Raw genomic sequence first — 5,000 nt, 5'->3', positions numbered from 1 at the left:
GTGTGCGCAGAAGGGTCTGGGCGTGAGCCTGCCTGGAGCCGCCGTCGGTGCAGATCTTGGTGGTAGTAGCAAATACTCCAGCGAGGCCCTGGAGGACTGACGTGGAGAAGGGTTTCGTGTGAACAGCCGTTGCACACGAGTCAGTCGATCCTAAGCCCTAAGAGAAATCCTATGTAAATGAGGTGTCCTAAGATCATACACACAAACATATAAAAATTGAAATATGAGACCAGAAACACACCCATTGGGCGAAAGGGAATCCGGTTCCTATTCCGGAACCCGGCAGCGGAACCGCATACCATTCGGGCCCTCGTAAGAGTGTTCGTCGGGGTAACCCAAAATGACCTGGAGACGCCGTCGGGAGATCCGGGAAGAGTTTTCTTTTCTGTATAAGCGTTCGAGTTCCCTGGAAACCTCTAGCAGGGAGATAGGGTTTGGAACGCGAAGAGCACCGCAGTTGCGGCGGTGTCCGGATCTTCCCCTCGGACCTTGAAAATCCAGGAGAGGGCCACGTGGAGGTGTCGCGCCGGTTCGTACCCATATCCGCAGCAGGTCTCCAAGGTAAAGAGCCTCTAGTCGATAGATTAATGTAGGTAAGGGAAGTCGGCAAATTGGATCCGTAACTTCGGAATAAGGATTGGCTCTGAGGAGCGGGGCGTGTCGGGCTTGGTCGGGAAGCGGGTTTGGCTGACGTGCCGGGCCTGGGCGAGCTGAACGGGGCGTGGTCTTGTACCTCGCACCCCGGATCCGAGCTCGGTCCCGTGCCTTGGCCTCCCGCGGATCTTCCTTGCTGCGAGGCTTCCGTGGCGGCTTTGCCGTCGTGGTCGCTCTCTTCGGCCGCCATTCAACGCTCAGCTCAGAACTGGCACGGACTAGGGGAATCCGACTGTCTAATTAAAACAAAGCATTGCGATGGCCCCCGAGGGTGTTGACGCAATGTGATTTCTGCCCAGTGCTCTGAATGTCAACGTGAAGAAATTCAAAAAAGCGCGGGTAAACGGCGGGAGTAACTATGACTCTCTTAAGGTAGCCAAATGCCTCGTCATCTAATTAGTGACGCGCATGAATGGATTAACGAGATTCCCTCTGTCCCTATCTACGGTGAGGTGCGGTGGACTACGGACGCGTCTTCACGTCGCTCCGTATTCTAAGTGGTTTTGAGTGGTTTTTGTGCGTTATTAATTATAAGGTGCTTTTCAAAGTGTTCCTATAGTGGAAGTGTACTAGTGGCCGTGTTATCAGTGTGATCGGAAGTGTAGGGGGCCGTGAATCGCGAAAAACGTTCGCGCGTCCGTCTTCTGCGTGACGCCACGTGGGCGATCACGTTGTCTTCTTATTTCCTTCTTTCGCACTGAATGCGTTGCCCTGCCTTCACTTGTGCCGCTTGGGGACGGTGAGAAGAAGCGATTTTGTACATCGTTGTGATACATGTCTCAGTGATAAATATTCTACGCTAAAAATAATCCGATAGAGAACGCTTGTCGGCCATATTGGAAGTTTCGGCGTCTGTCGATCGCAGCGCCATCAAGTGTTCGTGTACGGTTACTACTGACGACCGGAGAGCGCTCTACCTGCGGTCGCGTGTACCCCGGCCCGGGGCGCTCACCGCTTGCGGGATAACGCGCAGGTAGCGCGACCTGCCTTACCGACCAAGCTCGGTGGGGCGCGTCCTGCCTTACTGACCAAGCTCGGGAGGGTGTGGCCTGCCTTGCCGACCAGGCTCGGAGGGCGTGACCAGCCTTGTCGACCTGCCTTATCGAACGAGCGTAGGGTGGAGTATCGCAAAATGTCTAAGTCTGCGAAGCGCGCAACCGAGACATCGGATATGGATTGCGAGAATCCGCGATCCTTCTACCTAAAAAGGAAGGTATCGTCCGGCGAGGAGTCCGAACAGGAATACTCGGGCCCCGTTCAATCAAAGAGGAAGATAAAGTCGCGACGGAAGAACGGAAGTCCCGGGAAAGAATCAGCCATTATATCGGAAGAATCACGGGACGAAATAAACGAATTAAAAGAAATCCTATCCTCCCTCAAGATGAGAACAAGCGCGGAAAAAGCTTACAAGGAAATACTCAACATCCTTTCAGACCCCGAGAACAGTATCCCGAAACGGGTAATGGGACAGATTACATCAAAGGTGACGAAAATTCACACGCTCCTCCAACGAAGTCTAATTTATAATAGCAATCTGGAGGGTCAGGTATTAGCGTTAGGAGCAAAACAGACCCAACAAATGCAAGAAGCGGTGGAAAAAACGGTTGAAAGAGCCATGCAACGACAACCGGGCAAACCTAACATGACATACGCGGAACGCGTGGGCGTGCGCTCCGGGATTGCGGCGCTCACGAACACGAAACGGAATCCGCCAAACTCCATAACGATAACCCCTTCCGACACAGGAGTCGCGAGTAGCTCCGAGAAAACCAAGGAAGCCGTATTAAAAATAGTCTCGCCCGTGGCGGAAAAACTCAAGGTCAAACATGTGAAGAAAATTAGTGGCAATGGGATCCTCGTAGAAACGGCAGGTCAAAAGGATCTCGCGACTCTTCTCGAGCACCCAAAGCTGAGAGAGGCTGGTTTCGTGGTCGGTGTCCCGGCGAAGAAAAGCCCACGAGTTATAATATACGATGTTCCCAGAGCCAACAACGACGAGGAGACAATGAAAGCCATTATAGAGCAGAACTTAGACTCGAACACGAAAGAAATGTTCCGCCGACAAGTAAGGCTAGCATTCAAGACGGGTGACAGGAAAAAAGAAAGATGCAACTGGGTGCTCGAGACCTCCAAGGAAGTGCGCGAAATTCTCATTAAAAAAGAACGGATCTACATCGGCTGGAACTGCTGCAGAGTACAGGACTACATAGTAGCGACGAGATGCTACAAGTGTCACAGCTTTGGTCACACAGCCAAATATTGCCGGAACGACAAAGAAATCTGCGGTCACTGCGCGGAAGAAGGCCATGCCTTCAAAAACTGCCCTAATAAAAACAAAAGCCCAGTCTGCCACAACTGCAAGAGAGGTGGAAAGACATCATCACACCCCGTGACGGATAAAGCCTGTCCCTGTTATACCGCGGCTCTGAATCAGGTCTTGCTGCGAACGGACTATGGCCAGTAGAACCAACGAAGATGTACGCGAGCTACGTCTGGCCCAACTCAACATGCGGAGAGCACAGTGCGTTACGCTCGAGATCGCGCGGGTCATGGATGAGGAATGCATAGATATCCTGCTCATGCAAGAACCGTATAACCCGAGGGGGAAATTCATCGGATTCGGGCGGCGCGTGCTCGTGGTCTCCGGAGGCAAACCAGGCACCGCGGTCATGGCCGGAATAGCGATCCGTAACCCCAAGATCACGGCGACCAAGCTGACTCACCTGTGTGACGATCACTGCGTGTGTGTAGAGGTGATCGGACCCTTCGGACGAATGTATCTCGCAAGCATCTATTTTCAGTGCTCCGATAGCGTTGGACCATACATCAGGAAAATAGAAGAAATCGCGTCCACGCTTCCCGGAGAGAAACTGATCATCTCGGCCGACGTAAATGCAAGATCGCCTCTGTGGCATTGCAGTCATGCGGATACCCGTGGCGAGGAGATCGAGCTTGCTCTAGCGAGCCTCGATCTCACGGTGCTGAACGAGCCGGGATCAGCCCCCACCTTCCGCTCGCATTCGGGCGCCTCGACTATCGATATTACTCTCGCGTCCCGAGGCGTTCTGAAGCTCGTCAGGCGGTGGTCTGTCGTGGAGGAATGGACAACCAGTGACCATAACGTTATACTGACGAGTGTGGCTCCGCAGCGAGGACAGCAGTATCAACCGCCACTCCCCAGATATAACACGAGAACGGCGGACTGGGGAAGGTTCCGAAGGCGTATCGAAGAGTTGCGGAGCGGGGGACGTCTGAACGCCGAAATCCACTCGGCCGAGGGAGTCTCCTCCGCGGCAATTGCCCTGCGAGACACCATCATCGAGGCGTGCAACTACGCGATGAAGCCGAAGAAGGCGCACGTGAAGTCAGTGACATGGTGGACAGAATCCCTGACCAAGCGCAAAAGAAGGATGTACGTTGCAAGAAAAGCGTTCCAGACGGAGCGTACACCGAACTCAGGGAGAAAAGAAGAACCGTATATTTGAACATTCGGCGGGAGTACAAAACGGAAATCGAAAAGGCCAGACGAGAAAGTTGGCAGCGATTCGTCACCGAAGAAGGGAACCGTGACCCATGGGGTGTGATTTACAAACTCTGCAGTAGGAAGGTTGCGCCAGAGGCCGTCGTTGCAACGCCGAGAGAATGGCACGCAGGCGATAGGAAAAGACCAAAGTGGGAGGAGTGCGCTCGCGCATTATTGGATTCCCTCGTCCCGGACGACACACCAGATATCACAGCGGCACAAACAATGAAACGTCGAGCGGCGGTCGAACCACCGACGACGGACGATGCGCCGCCTTTCGACAAGGAAGAAGTCCGGCGGGCGATAAGCAAGATGAAGAACGGCAAAGCGCCGGGCCCGGATAGGATCGAGGTCGAAGTCCTTAAAGCCTCCCACGCCATCATCTGCAGAGAGCTGCGAGGCCTTTTTAACGCATGTCTGCGCTACGGTATTTTCCCTGAGACCTGGAAGGAGGGCTCGATCCGCGCCCTGCTAAAGGATCCCGACAGGGACGCATCGGACCCAGCCTCGTACCGTCCGATCTGCCTCCTCTCAGTGGTCGGGAAGTGCCTGGAAAAGCTGCTGGCGGAGAGACTCAGACCGCTGTTTTCGGACAGTCGGTACGCGGCCACGAATCAATTCGGATTTCGTACGGGAAATCAACGACGGACGCGATCCTGGAGATGAGGAAAATGGTAAGAGAATCAACGGAGAAATATGTTCTCGCCATACTATTCGACATCAAGGGAGCGTTCGACCACGTATGGTGGCCGAGTATACTACACCGCCTGCGGGAAAGGGGCTGTCCGAGGAACCTATTTCTCCTCATTGCCGACTACCTGCG

At 53.9% G+C, this 5,000-nt stretch overlaps 1 pseudogene; it reads left to right on the top strand.

The window, feature by feature from the left end:
• LOC133667735 (large subunit ribosomal RNA) overlaps window positions 1-5,000 on the top strand; it is a 9,612-nt pseudogene that overhangs the window by 1,750 nt on the left and 2,862 nt on the right.

Source organism: Apis cerana, unplaced genomic scaffold (assembly GCF_029169275.1).
Source record: "Apis cerana isolate GH-2021 unplaced genomic scaffold, AcerK_1.0 scaffold3_AcerK, whole genome shotgun sequence".
NCBI lineage: Eukaryota > Metazoa > Arthropoda > Insecta > Hymenoptera > Apidae > Apis > Apis cerana.
This window is presented reverse-complemented; position numbering and strand designations above follow the sequence as displayed.